A 16,122-nucleotide genomic window follows, 5' to 3' on the forward strand; every position below is an offset into this window, starting at 1 on the left:
TGGGTGAGTTACTCTTTGGAGGGTGGGTGTGGACTGGTTGGGCCGGAGGGCCTGTTTCCACACTGCAGGGATTCTAATTCCTGCTGACGCTGCAAGCCTTATGACAACAACAGAACTTGGGGATCATTCTGCTATTGCCAATCAAAAGTCCTCAACTCATCTTGTTCCTTTACTTGCCCCAGCTGCATCTCCACTTGCCATGCCTCACCATCCCTCACGTTGGAAAACCCCTCAGGAGGTCCATTCTAGCACAGAGCTCACTTTTTGACATCATCCATTTCGCTTGCCTCTGCACTTATATCACATCAAGTCAGACCAAAATTTTTCCCAAATCTCAAGGTCTAATTTCCTCTCCACAGGTGCTTTATTGTGCATCTGTTCATATCTCGGCAAATTCACAAAACTGAACTCAGTGCTCCAAGGCTGTGACGACACAGAAATAAATTCTACAGCAAGAATAGAAAGGGGGGGCAAGAAAGGAGGAGGGGTGGCAATTTTGATAAGGGATAGTATTACTGCTGTACTTAGGGAGGATATTCCTGGGAATACATCCAGGCAAGTTATTTGGATGGAACTGAGAAATAAGAAAGGGAAGATCATCTGATTGGGATTGTATCATAGACTCCCCCAACAATCAGTAAGAAATTTAGAAACAAATTTCTAAGGATATTTCCGTTATCTCTAAGAATGCTTGGGTGGTAATGGCAGGGGATTTTAACTTTCCAAACAGAGACTGGGACTGCCATAGTGTTAAGAGCTTGGATGGAGAGGAAGTTGTTAATTGTGTACAAGAAAATTTTCTGAGTGAGTATGTGAATGTATCCATAAGAGAAACTTGACCTACTCTTGGGGAATAAGGCAGGGCAGGTGACTGAGGTGTCAGTGGGGAAGCACTTTGGGGCCAGAGACAATAATTCTATTTGTTTTAAAATAGTGATGGAAAAGGATAGACCAGATCGAAAAATTGAAGTTCTAAATGGAAGAAAGGCTAATTTTGATGGTATTAGGCAAGAACTGTCAAAAGGTGATTGAGGGCAGATGTTCACAGGTAAAGGGACGGCTGGAAAATGGGAAACCTTCAGAAATGAGATAACGAGAATCCAGAGACAGTGTGTTTCTGTGACAGTGACAGGCGCAAGGCTGGTAGGTATAGGGAATACTGGATGACTGGAGAAATTGAGGGTTACCTCAACAAAAAGGAAGCAAATGTCAGGTACATACAGGATAGATTGAGTGAATCTTTAGAAGAGTATAAAGGAAGTAGGAGTATACTTAAGAGGGAAATCAGGAGGGCAAAACGGGGACATGATATAGCTTTGGCAAATAGAATTAAGGAGAAGCCAAAGGGATTTTATCAATACATTAAGGACAAAAGGGTAACTAGGGAGAGAACAGGGCCCCTCAAAGATCAGCAAGGCGGCCTTTCTGTGGAGCCGCAAGAGATGGGGGAAAGAGATTAAACAAGTACTAAGCATCAATATTTACTGTGGAGAAGAACATGGAAGATATAGAATGTCGGAAAATATGTCGGATGGTGACATCTTGAAAAATGTCCATCTTCCAGAGGAGGAAGTGCTGATTGTCTTGATTTTTAAGTGATTGTCTTGAAATGCATAAAAGTGGATAAATCCCCAGGCCTGATCAGGTGTATTCGAGAGCCCTGTGGGAAGCGATTGCTGGGGCCCTTGCTGAGATATTTGTATCATCGATAGTCACAGATGAGGTGGCGGAAGACTGACTAATGTGGTGATACGATTTAAGAAAACTGATAAAGACAAGCCAGGGAACAACAGACCAGTGAGCCTGACATAGGTAGTGGGCAGGTTGTTGAAGGGAATCCTGAGTGACATGTATTTGGAAAGGCAAGGACTGATTAGGGATAGTCAGCATGACTTTGTGCTTGGGAAATCATGTCTCACAAACTTGATTGAGTTTTTTGAAGTAACAAAAGAGGATTGATGAGTGCAGAGTGGTAGATATGATCTACATGGACTTCAGTCAGCGTTCAACAAGGTTCCCAATGGGAGACTGGTTAGCAAGATTAGATCTCACGGAATACAGGAAGAACTAGCCATTTGGATACAGAACTGGCTTGAAGGTAGAAGACAGAGGGTGATGATGGAGGGTTGTTTTTCAGACTGGAGGCCTGTGACCAGTGCTGGGTCCACTGCCTTTTGTCATTAATATAAATGATTTGTATGTAACCATAGAAGGCATAGTTAGTAAGTTTGCAGATGACACCAAGATTGGAGGTGTAGTGGACAGCGAAGGTCATCTCAGTACAGCGGGACCTAGATCAGATGGGCCAGTGGGCTGAGGAGTGGCAAATGGAGTTTCATTTCGATCAAAGTGAGGTACTGCACTTTGGAAAGACAAATCAACGCAGGACTTGGACACCTAATGGAAATGTCTGAGGGAGTGTTGCTGAACGGAGAGATCTTGGATTGCAGACTGATAGTTGCTTGAAAGTGAAGTCGCAGGTAGATTGGATAGTGAAGATGACATTTGGTATGTTCGTCTTCATGGTCATTGCATTGTGTACAGGAACTGGAATGTCATGTTGCGGCTGTACAGGACAGTGGTACACGACTTTTGGAATACTGTGTGCAACTCTGGTCTCCCTCCTACATGAAGAAAGTTGTGAAACTTGAAAGGGTTCACACAGGGTAAACAGACAAGATCCAGAACTAGAGGGCAGAGGTTTACGGGGAAAGGGGAAAGATTTAAAACAGACCTGAGGTACAACTTTTTCACACAGAGGGTGGTACGTGTATGGAATGAGCTGCCAGAGGAAGTGGCGAGGCTGATACAATGACAACATTTAAAAGTCATCTGGATGGGTATATGAACAGGAAGAGATTAGAGGGATATGGGCCAGGTGTTGGCAAATGGGACGTCAGAATTTAGGACAGCCATCCTCAACAGGTATCATATGGCCCCATTCGGGGACTTGGCACATTTGAAGGGGGCACAGACTAAAAACTGTGAGATTGGGAGCCCCAAAGGTTTACGGGAACTCTGGTAACTGAACCGATGCCCGGTTCACAAAACTTGTGGAAACGCACCAAGCTCAAGAATTGCATTAGGCCTGACAGGTGTTTAATGTCATACGGTCTTTTTTTCAAGTTTTGTCCAGTATGTCAGAATGTTCAAGTTATCTTGGTATTCAATAAGAAATTATTTTCTGCCTACCTCTTTCATGTTGTATCCCTGTTTGAAAGGGGTCCCTGGAACCTGAGAAGAGCTCTAAGGTGGGCTGTGGCCAAAAGACGGTGAAGAATCACACTGTGAATCTCTATGACTCTTAATATCCAACAGAAGTGCAATGTGGAAAATTCCAACACCATCAGTTTCTGAAAATAATGGCTGGGATAAAAAAGTTGGAGCAAACTTGATAAGTGATGCAGCTGTAATGATGCAAGTGTAAGACTGAAGAAATGGCTAGAATCTCATTTTCACTGTCAACAGTCTTGTTCAGTGGTGGAAGTGCACTCTGTTTCTGCCCTTCAAATGAAATATCAGCAGGGTGCCTTCAAATAGGTTAAATCAGACTTTTGAACTGGGATCTGTGCATCTTTAGGGTTTGGCAAGGATGTTCTGGAGCAACTGCAAAGCAGCTAAGCAGGATGTGAATGAGCAGCTGTTACACCGTGGCGTGGTGTAGAGTAGGCTGACTGTTTCAGCTCAGAGGGGAGCATCTAGGTAGGAGCCCGAAACACAACACACAAATTTCTCCAGGTCCACCCACCATTACAAAGTCTATGCTGAACACCTGGAACTTTACATTTGTTTAAGACAAGACAGATTTTTACAAACCGTTTCCAACTTCAACTAAAAGATGGGGTGCCAAAAGGCAAATTCACCCAGGTGTTAAAAAACACACAAAGATTATCAATGAACTGTGGATGGTGACAAATGAATCAAAAACATTTGAGTGTTGGAGAAGCTCAGCAGGTCTGGCAGCAAATGCAGAATAGAAATCAGAGACAAGGTTTCAAATTTCGGCTTCTTCAAAACAAGAGGGCCACTCGATTCAAAAGACTAAGTCTGCTTCTCTCTAGACAGAGGTTGCCAAACCTACTGAATGTCTGCTTTTACATCATACAGAGAATCCATGATTTCTTGCCTATTTCAAAAACAGGTTCTTCAAACAAAACAATTGTGAATCATTGGCGTAAATGACAGTCAGTGTCTTTGCAACCCTGACACCATTCTTCCAAATTTCATACTGCAACATAATTTGGGTGTAAACTGCATTGAAGCTGGTACCCTGATCTTGATAGCCTTTTGGTTTCAGATCAAAGTCACTGGAAATCAGATGTACTGCTTCAGATGTCAAAGGTTTACAATTACCACGTACTATTCACAACCGCAAGTCCCAAAGTGGTTTCAAGGCAACAAATTACGTGTACTGGCATCATGCAGATCGAAGAAACTCAACACATGTACGTGGTCAATGCAAGGCTGGTCTCAACAAAAGCAGAGAGCCACTTTGTGCATGACAAGAGTGCAGAACGAACAGTGAGATGAGTAATGCAATGCCTCTTCTGCTCTGCATCCAACAATGCTCTGCAAAATCCACTTGAACTACATCTCACTTTAACATTCCTTGCAAAGACTCTGGTGAAGATCCAATCGAGTGCAGCATTAAATCAACATCCTTTCCTCTGTCACGAACAAGCAGAATTTAACCGAATGCACAACAATCTGATCACAATTGCTGCCTGGCTCAGTCACTCACTTCCTCATGTTTGAATCACAAGCTCCCAGGTTCAAGGTAAAACCCAATGCTCCAGCATACAGGTGAAGGTTTGCCACTCCACAGTAGTATTTCAAGGCAGGTTGCATCTTTGAAGGTGCCATCTTTTGGATCTCACATCCAGAATCCACAGGAGAAGGTGTGCTTCTTGGTGTTCTGCCAATATTTCGCCCTCAAACCAACACCACAGATAGTAAAGATAAGCCAGTTGATATCACATTGCTGTTGGGAGGAATTTGCTCTGCAGGAATTAACTTTTTTGCGACCTCTCTCACAACTGTCATGGCCAGAGTGCATAAAGAAAAACTGGTAAGCCAAATGCTTCTGAGGTCACTTCATTGAACAGACATTCCAGCTAAAACTGCAAAAAGGAGTTGGAAACAGTCTGTTTCCAGCCAGAAAGTTAGAACTGTTCAGCACAGAAACAGACCCTTCAGTCTAACTCATCCATGCTGCCCAGATATCCTAACCTAATCTAGTCCCATTTGCCAGCACTTGGCCCATATCCCTCTAAACCCTTCCTCTTCATATCCCCATCCAGATGCCTTTTAACTGTTGCAATTGTACTACCACTTCCTCTGACAGCTCATTTCATACACGCACCACCCTCTGTATGAAAGTTGCCCCTTAGGTCCCTTTTCTCTCTTGCCCTTCTCATCTAAACCTCCGCCCTCTAGTTCTGGACTCCCCCACCCCAGTGAAAAGACCTTGTCTATTGACCTTATCCATGCCCCAGATGATTCTATAAGCCTCCATAAGATCACCCCTCAGCCTCAGATGCTCCACAGAGAAGAGCCCCAGCCTATTCAACCTCTCCCTTGAGCTCAAATCCTCCAACCCTGGCAACATCCTTGTAAATCTTTTCTGAACCCTTTCAGGTTTCACAACATCCTTCCTATAGCAGGGAGACCGAAACTGAACACTATTCCATAGGTGACCTCAATGATGCCCAACGGCTTTACTCAATGCACTGACAGGTGTGCCAAATGCCGCATTCACCACAGTGTGTTCCTGCATCTCTCGGTCTCATGGTTCAACAACACTCCCTTTGATCCTAATAATGAGTGTGTAAGTTGTGCCCTGATTTGCCTTATCAAAACACAACACCTCACATTCATCGGAACTCCAGCTGCCACTCCTCACCTCACTGACCCACCTGATCAAGACTCTGTTGTACTCTGAGCCCACCTTCTTCACTGTCGACGACATCACCAATTTGGTGTCATGTGCAAACTTACTCACCATTCCTCCTATGTTTACATCCAAATCATTCATGTAAATAAATGACAAAAAGCAGTGGACCCAGCACCGATCCTTACGGCACGCTGCTGGTCATAGGCTTTCAGTCTGAAAAACAACCCGTTCCCACCATCTTCTGTCTCCTGTCTTAAAGCCCTGAGCAAAGCAAGACCCATGACGCTAAGGTGGACAATAATGCTTTCAAAGGCACTTAGCAACCAAGGATTCCTCACTGCCAGCTTAACAACTTGCCAAATCCCTGAATGAGATGGGTCACCTGCACCAGAAAGAGCCATTTCTTTCTCACTGCTGATTTGCGCTGTGCTGTGGTGGTAGTGTCTCTTCTCTGGGCCTGAAGGCCCACATTCAATGTCCAACTGCTCCAGATATGTGTCATAACCTCTCTCAATGGGCTGTCAGAAAATATCAACAACACTGCCATTTTAAGACAATTACTGCTTCACCTGCAGTAGCCAGGCAGATCCCAGGCTGAAAAGGCACCTTACTGAAACCCTCCAATTGTGCCTCACTCTTGGAAAAAAATTGTGCCTCAGCTTTTCCATCAACAAGGAAAACTAATGGGTCCAGTTCATCCAGGAAAGTGTCAGTGAACACTGACCTCTGCGGTTGGAACTCACAAGAACCAAATTTTAAAGCCTCTGGACTGACCAAACCAAATTGAGAACCTAGCTCAACTCCTGCCTTCTTTACTCCTGCAGTGTTTCTATGTAGGCAGATGGAGCAGCAAAGCAAGTCCTTCCGCTTTACAACCTTTTAAACAACTCAATTTGTGATTTGCAGTGGGTTTATTGAAAGACCTGGAATTGAAAATGAAGGACTGAAGAGCTTGCCTTATTCAGGAAGGCAAAGAAATTGGAAAAAGAGACAAACAATGCTGAGCTTTTTCAGGCTTAGGAGGGGGATAGCAATCCTGATTTAAATTCACCCCAACACATCTTTTGCCTGTGACACAGCAGTAACTGTACGTGACTGGTATATGATGGCCTGGAGAAACCTTTGCGACATCCACATGCTGCAAAAAGCACGAGAAACATGCATGTCTTCCTCTTCAGTGACAAAGGATTTTGCTACTGCAGACATAAGCCACTTGGAGGTTTGGGCTGACCAATGGCTCATAACACTAGCACCACATTGTGCCAGGCAATGACTGTTTCCAACATAAGAATCTAACCACCACCTCTTCATGGTATTACCATCTTTGAATTGTCATGTGTCAATAACCTGGGGGTTACCATCAACATGAAAACTGAAATGGATCAGCCATATCGAGTCATAGAGCACTGAAACAGACCCTTAGGTTCATCCAGTCCATAATCCCAAATGAAACAAGACCCATCTGTTTGTGTTTGGCCCACAGCTCTCCAAACCTTTCCTGTTCATAATATCCCAAAATGTCTTTGAAGTGCTCGAACTATACCGGCGTGTACGACTTCCGTTGCAAGTTCATTCCATACACTAACATCCGAGTAAAAACGTTGCCCTTCATGTTGTTTTTAAATCTCTCTCCTCTCACCCTAGTCTTGAAATCCCTCAACCGAGGGAAAAGCTACCTGCCATTCACCTTATCCAACATTTTATAAAACTCTCTAAGGTGCATTCTCAACCTCCAACACTGGAGTGAATAAAGTTCCACCCTATCCAACCTCTCCTCATAATGTAAGTCTTCCATACCCAGCAACATCCCAGTAAATGCTTTCTGAACCCTTTCCAGCTTAATAATACCCTTGCTATAATAGGGTGACCAAAACTGGACACAGTACTCCAGAAGAGGCCTCACCAATGTCCTGCAGATCCTCAACATTATGTCCCAAATCCTTTACTTAAGGGACTGAGCAATAAAGGGAAGTGTGCCAGACCCCTCCTTAACCACCCCATTTCTACGATGCCAACTTCAAAGCATTTTGCACCTGAACCCACTGGTCTCTGTTCCACGACACGACCGAATGCCTCAGATTTAATTGTACCTTCACCAAAATGCAATACCTTGTTCGCATTTATCCAAATTAAACTCCATTTGCCAGCCCTCGAGCATTGACCCAATTGATCAACACCTCTTTGGAATCACAGATAACCTTCTTCACTGTCCTGTGTAATGCTAATCTTGGTGTCATCGGCAAACTTAGGAAGACAATTCCAATGAAAGCAAATCAGAGATGAGGAATGTCTCAATTAAGTCACCCCCTGACTTTCCAAATCCTGGCCAGTATCCCCATGTAACAGGTGAGCAGTGTGATGGAATACTCCTGACTTGCTTGGATCAGTACAGCTCCAACAACACTCAAACTTGACACCAGCCAGGAAAACAGAGCTGTGTGACTGACACTCCAATGCTCTCCACCTCCCAACACCCAGTAGCAGCAGTGTGTACCATCAACAAGCTGTACTACCGAAACACACCAAACCTCTTTCAATAGTACCTTCCAAACCCACGACCATCTGGAAGGACAAGGACAGTAGATATATGGGAACACCAACCCCTACAAATTCCCCTTTCAGTCACTCACCATCCCGATTTGGAAATACATCACTGTTCCTTCAGGGTTGCTTGTAACTCCCTTATGGGAATTTTAAATGTAGCTACCCCAAATGGACTACAGCTCCTCAAGACGACAGCTCACCACATGAACCATTTAAAAGGTATCCTGATTTTTTCCCATGGAACTCTCAATGCCTGGGCATGACCATCAGAGAAGCATTCTGCCCACTTAACCCAAGTCTCTTGACACACAAAGTTTTGGGCTCAGTCCCACTTGAATGGCATAATCTAACAATTCAGCCAATTACTGACTGAGCTTTGAGGTGCAGTTTAAAGTTTATTTATGAAACAAAGACATTGGAAGGAGATAGGATCTGCCTGCTGAGATGAATACTGAGAAGTTCTGTGACATGATTTAAAAGAGAAGAAAGGGAATTCCCATGGCTTCATTGAACAGTTGATTCATAACAAAGAGCATCATGAACAAATTCAACAATCTATGACTTGACTATCAGTTGTGGGTCACAGCGTGTTGTAATGGTACAGCTTTTCAAGGGCCAAAATAATTTCTCTGGTCCAGTCTTGTTTCATTGCGAGAGAACTCCATTCTTAGTGCAAGATGGAGCTTGAGATTGAGCTCATAACCAATACCACACTGCAGAATATCTTCAATGAACGACACAAGGAGGTTATGGATTTGGGATGAATTAATACCTTCGAATGGAGCTGACTCAGCATCTATCAACATCAGTCAGTCTCACTCTCAGGCTCTTGTATGGGAGACAGAAGAAAGAACAAAGAGATTATCAAGTAATGGCACAGGGAAGACAGGAAAGGCCCATCTTTGAAAAAAGGGGAGGACATGGACATCTCAGGAAAAACAATGCTCAGTTAAACGAAGCAGGAATGCACAGAAAGACCAGGTCAGGAGAACAGGAGTTCAGTACAATTTCCAAAGCTTGGAGAGAGTGAAAATAGATGAAGGGATATGGCCACCAGTGAATCAAAAGGAGGAAGATGAGAACTGTTGTTGTTTGAAAAGTAGTTATCAAAAAGGAAACACCTTCGATTCAGATATAAAAATCAAGAAGGGGAAATTTGACACTATCACAAAACCATCGATAACAGTACTTAAGACATAAAAGTCAATAGCAATACAACTGACACCACAGACTGAGCACAGCAAGAATAACCAAACCAGCTGCCAGCCTGTCACTGATCTGACATGCTAGTGACACAGATCATTTTTGAATATAAATCACATTCAAAGAAATGACTGGAACAGTCGATGAAGGTTTTGAACTCTTAAATTTTTCTTAAGAAAACTGTGAACATTTCTCACAATAACTCAGATGAGGTGCTGCCAGGAGAATATCACTTCTTATTCAGTTGCATGATAAAGTTTTGTTTCAAACATCAAGTCCCTTGCACAACTTGCATTTTAATTATAACTTCAATGCTAACACCACAGATCGAGCAGTTTCATAAAAATGATGTCATGTCAGGATACAGCAGACAGATGTGTTTAGAGAGGGAAGATTTCAGAGCATTTCAAAAGACAGGGGAGAGTGTTTAGGCAACTGGGGTGTGAGGGACTTTAAAAATATGAGCATGTGCTTCAGCAAATATCCCCACTTCTGACCTTCTGATGGAGGGACGATCATTTATGAAGCAGCTGAAGATGGTTGTGCCTCGGACACTACCCTGAGGAACTCCTGCAGAGATGTCCCAGAGCTGAGAGGACTGACCTCCAACAACCACAACCAACTTCCTAAGTACCAGGTGTGACTGGTCCAAACAGTGGAGGGATTGCCCCTGATCCCTACATAATCAGTCAAATGCTGCTCGGGTGATGTCAAAGGCAGTCAACTCTCACCTCTGGAACTGAGCTCGCTGTCTATGCTTGAACCAAACCCGTAATGAGGTCAGCAGCAGAGCTGCAAGCTATTGCTAAGCAATTACTGTTTAACAAACGGTTGATGAGCCCTTCCATCACTGACAATGATAGAGATATACAATATGGAAACAGACCCTTCAGTTCAACCCATCCATGCTGATCAGATATCTTAAAAACTGATCTCGTCCCATTTGCCAGCACTTGGCCCACATCCCTCTATACCCTTCCTGTTCATATACCCATCCAGATGCCTTTAAATGTTGTATTTCTACCAGCCTCCAACACCTCCTTCGGCAGCTTATCATACATGCACCACCCTCAGAGAAAAAATGGTCCCAAGATCCCCTCTAAATCTTTCCCTCCTCGCTTTAAAACTGTGCGCTCTAGCTCTGGACTCACCAACTCACACAGTGCCTCTGTAACCCCCATGATTTTCTAAACCTCGATAAGGTCACCCCTGAGCCTCTGATGTTCCAGCCTATTCAGCCTCTCACTATCGCTCAAACACTCCAACCCTACTGACATCCTTGCTAATATTTTCTGAACCCTTTCAAGTTTTACAATATCCCTTCTTTGTCAGGGAGACCAGAATTGCATGCAATATTCCAAAAGTGGCCGAACCAATGTCCCGTACAGCCGCAACATGACCTCCCTACTCCTATACACGGTGCTCTGACCAATTAAAACAAGTATACCAAGCGTCTTCTTCACTATCCTATCTACCTACGACTCCACTATGAACCTGTACTCCAAGGTCTATTTGTTCAGCAACACTCTCCAGGACCTTACCATTAAGTGTATAAGTCCTGCTCTGATTTGCCTGGCTGTGTCTAAATCCTGCTCCGATTTGCCTTTCCAAAATGCAGCACCGCACAGTGATCTAAATTAAACTCCATCTGCCACTCCTCAGCCCTTGGCAGTCGAATCATTCCATGATATCACCGGGAGTGAATCAAATTATCAGAAGATTCGTATCTGTGATGCTGGGGACCTCTGGAGAAAGCCAAGATGGATAATTCACTGGCGAATGCTGAGCCTGAACTTATGCATTCATGTGCAACTCTGATCAGTGTGGACAGGGATATTTATCGATCTTTCCTTGCAAATGAACGGTTTAATTGGTCCCCATCATTCATGAGTTGATACAGTGTGGCTGCAAGAGTTCCGATTTGGTGTGTCGGTCACAGATTAGCTTTACCTCGTCAGATGCCGGTTTGCTCCTCGGCACACAAATAGTCCTGCGTAGTAGCTTCAGGTATACCTGCTGGTTTCCTGGCAAGCCCCCCTGCTGTTTTCATTTAACCATGGATGGTCTCTTGGCTAGACGATAATGGTTAAGTGGGGGATATGCTGGGCCTTGAGGGTGCAGATTGTGCTGGAGAATGATTCTGCTGTTAATGGCCCAAAGCAGCTCAAGGATGCAGAGTCCTCAGTTACTGACTCTCCCACAGTGATAGTGTCACACATGATGGAGTTTATACTTAATGTGAAGGCAGGACTTGGTCTCCAAAGGACTGTGCAGTAGTCATTATTACTAAAATTATTCACCCAGACGCACCCGAAACAGGCAGATTGGTGAGCATGAGGTCAGGTTATTTATTTTCCCCTCTTGTTGGTTTCCTCATCAGCTGCCACAAACCCAGTCTCACAGCTCTGTTTTTTCAGATTGAACCAGCTCAATCAGAGGTGGTGCTGGATACTGAAGTCAACTACACAGAGCACAATCTCTGCCCGTGCCAGCTGCAGTGCTTCCTCCAAGTGGTGGTCAAGATGGAAGAGGACAGATTCATTAGCTGAGGGAAAATAGTATTCGATAGGTAGTGGGAGGTTTCCATCTTTACCCTGACACCATGAGATTTCATTGGGACCAAAGTCGGTAATTGAGGATGTCCAGAGTATCTCTTGTCCAAATATATATCATTTTAGTGCCACCTGTGTAGGATCGGTTCTTCTGATGGGACAGCACATACTGAAGGGTGTGTGTATCAGGTATGAGCAGGTAGGGAAAGAGTTAAGTTCTGAGTTTGGTGAAACGAAAGGTTCAGCTAAGCATGACTCAGATCAGATAAAAACTTGCAGTTAACAATGGGGTGCTGGAGGCAAGGGTAATAGGTTAACAAGGTGGAAAAGCAGTCATTATGTCAAGCTATTTAACCATATTGGTTTATAAGGTCAGTTTTCCACCAACACCCTGGAGTTGTTCAGGGAGAGGTGGGCGCTGCAGGCAGTGGAGTGCATTATTTCCCTCTCCAACTCTATTTTGATTTGATCCCTGGTCTCCCCTTCACTGTTTGATCACACAGCAATGTCCTTTGATGTGAAGGGCACTGCTTGTCACTGGCGACTCGGGTGTTTCCTTTCTTCCTGGTGGTGGAATTTGAATAAAGATTCGTGCACCTTGTGCCTCACACCTGCACACACACACACACCATGGGTGCTGGGGAAAAAATAAGCACTACCGCAGTTAGGCAGTAGTGTGGGGGTAATTTTAAAAAAAGGAAAAAAAAACAGGAGTGTGATCATGCAGCATTGCCAAAAAAAAGGTGTGTCAGACACCTTAACACTAAGAGCTGGCTCTTGAGGGAGCTGGACCAGTGTATGCGCGCATGCAAGGACTCTCCTTCTTAAAAAAAAGTCAGTTTCACAAGGTGAAAAGTATTCATTATGCTGAGCTGGTTAAGGTTAAGAACATTCATTGTGTAACACCAGATGGCTTAACCTTTGATATTGATACTTGCTGATTATAATGGGTCACCCAATCAATATATACAGTGCCTTATCTGGATGGTCCTCCCTGTAAAATGAGTGTATATTTCATTAAGAACCTACTGTTCCAGAGACCGGGAACCCAGGTCTCTGTGCACACAGGTGATCGTTCTCTCTCCCTCCAGAGCCCGGAATAAAGACAGACGTAAAACCATACTGTGTCTGAGAGTGTTTTGCTTTGACTGAGGGTGAGAACTGGACAATGGTCGCTCGAGACATTGTAAAATAGGATTCCAAAAGTATCACTAGGTCAGGCTGTGGCTGAGGGGGGACAGCTCTCACAATTTTTGCACTGGACCAGTGACGGCAGCAGAGAAAACTCCACAGGGTTGACAGGACTGTCTGCTATTTTTCTTTCCAGAGATTAGGTTGGTGTCAGCCACGGTCCTGCTGAATGGGAAAGCTGTGAGACTGCACATCCCACTGTGAAACAAATCATCCTCATTTCTGCAGAGCTTTTCTTTCTGTGACAATGGGAATTCCATAGAAAGGAGAATGATGTCCTTTTTCATGAACTTTGATCATTGAACTCACCTATGGAATCAACTACTCACATTACAAGGGCATAAAAGTCTTGAATGATTTATTCCACCAGCCACCCCCGCCCTATTCCACAATCTCTCTGATACATCTATGGTGCTGAACAGTAACTTACAATCATGCTACACCCTTCCCTGGCCCTCTCTGTACTTGTAAAAGCCTCCTTAATCTCCACTTCTTGTTGATATCTCCGGTCACCTTCCTCTCGCCTCCTACCGACCTTGCCCTCAGCCAGAATCCGATAATTTGCTAAGTTAAAAGCACACAGTAAATGCCTGCATATGTCAAAATAAAACTCTTCGGGTCACACACTTTATAAAAAGTAGATTGTTCTTTGGAAGAGGCAAGCCCAGATCCACCAAAATGCTGCCAAGCTCTTGAGTGTTCGATTGTAATGCTATGTAACCTGGCACTAGTATTCCGTGGAATACAGAAGGTGATGGCAAGATTTATACACGCTAGCAGATTTTTGAACAAAAACAAACACATTTCTGATGGAAATTTCTTATTGGTTGAGCAATTTTGAATCCAACAGGAAAAGCTTGCATTGTGAAGCAAGTCACTTCGGAGAGAAGCAAAAACTGATTGCCAATTGTGGCAGAAGCTGGGAAATGTTACAAGATGCAGCATGTGTCAGTCCGATTCAAAATATTCAACCGCAGATCAATACAGTTGGAGATCTGTGGGCAGCATGAAAGACCAGAATATCCAAAATGACTGTTTCTATGCTGTAAGTTTGGGCCTGCTATTTCATTGGTCTCAGATCCAGCTTGTGCAACCTGGATTACAGTGGGAAACTTCACCCTGTTGACTTTCTAAATCACTTCTCAGAAGCAATACATGGTCATTGGTCAGCCTCCCATCAAAGACACCAATCTGAGGAGCTGAGGCTTCAGCCTCCAATCACGTATCATTACTGTTTCCTCTCCAGTTGCAAGGTTTTATTCTCTCTTCCACTCCAGTTCCCCCCCTTCCCCAAAACAATTATACTTGGCTGCGAATCATGTCCTGAGTGAGATATCAGGACATATCAGCACTTGGAGAGAATTATTTACTCTGCACACATACAACTTAGGCAGGTCACAAGAGGCAATGCCCCATCGGCCCACACCAACCCACCAATAAATCTGAACAGTGCTGAACCAGGTCTCCAGAAGGGGCGCAAACCTGACTAACATGGGCACATATCAAACTGGGCAGTCATTACCACACCATATCCTGCAATGCGTTTTGCTGGAAAAGTCAACATTTGCACCCTCATGAAAACCCAGCAATTGCACATGACACAAAAGGGTCATGGAAAACACACACATTAACACTCAAAAGAACTTGAATCTCAAGATCAATACACATCCTGAACATGATTCTATCCATTAAGTATGCTGCAAGGTAGCCTCAGATTGAAGATGTTCATAGTATGTTAATTCCATGGTTAAGATGAAAGGTACAGGTTGAATTAATTATTTCCAGCACTTCCAGACAATGTCTTGATTTTGCATGCCATGTTGGGATTGGGAATCTGAGAATATTATGCTTCACTTTGGCCCAACCATCTTCAGCTCCCACTATCAGAAGACTGGAAGTGATAGTCGCACAACAATCAGCAACATTCGATACTGAAGCAGTGCACATTGAGCAACACTTCGTATCTCAAGCTTTGGGATTATCGAAGTGGCAAGTAATAGGCGGCATGGTGGCTCAGTGGTTAGCACTGCTGCCTCAAAGCATGAGGGTCCTATGTTCAATTCCAGCCTCAGGCAACTGTCTATGTGGAGTTTGCACATTCTCCCTGTGTCTGCGTGGGTTTCTGCCAGGTGCTCTGGTTTCCCCCCACTGTGCAAAGATGCGCAAGTTTGGTGAATTGCTCATAGTGTTAGGTGCATTAGTCAGAGGGAAATTGGTCTGGGTGGGTTACTCTTCGGAAGGTCAGTGTGGACTGGTTGGGCCGAAGGGCCACACTGTAGGGAATCTAATCCAGTCCAATGCTGGTGTCACCCAAGTGCCAGGGAACGACCATCTCCAAAAAGAGAAAATCTAACCACCATCCCAAGATATTCAATGTCATGACGATCTCTGATTACCCCAGTATCAGTATCTTGGGGGTTGCCACTGAACTGAAATGGATTAGTGGTGCTGGAAGAGCACAGCAGTTCAGGCAGCATCCGAGGAGCAGTAAAATCAACGTTTTGGGCAAAAGCCCTTCATCAGGAATACAGCTGTATTCCTGATGAAGGGCTTTTGCCCGAAACGTTGATTTTACAGCTCCTCGGATGCTGCCTGAACTGCTGTGCTCTTCCAGCACCACTAATCCAGCATCTGGTTTTCAGCATCTGCAGTCATTGTTTTTACCTACTGAACTGAAATGGCCATGTAACTACTGTGGCAGCAACAGTACACCAAAGGCTCAGAATTCTTCATTGTGTA

General features: G+C 44.2%; 1 protein-coding gene across 3 annotated transcripts in view; it reads right to left on the reverse strand.

The window, feature by feature from the left end:
- xpo7 (exportin 7) overlaps positions 1–16,122 on the reverse strand; it is a 113,533-nt gene that overhangs the window by 93,058 nt on the left and 4,353 nt on the right. The gene's annotated exons all lie outside the window — the stretch shown is intronic.

Source organism: Chiloscyllium plagiosum, unplaced genomic scaffold (assembly GCF_037043375.1).
Source record: "Chiloscyllium plagiosum isolate Xiang-an unplaced genomic scaffold, Cpla_swu_hap1 HiC_scaffold_48, whole genome shotgun sequence".
NCBI classification, from domain to species: domain Eukaryota; kingdom Metazoa; phylum Chordata; class Chondrichthyes; order Orectolobiformes; family Hemiscylliidae; genus Chiloscyllium; species Chiloscyllium plagiosum.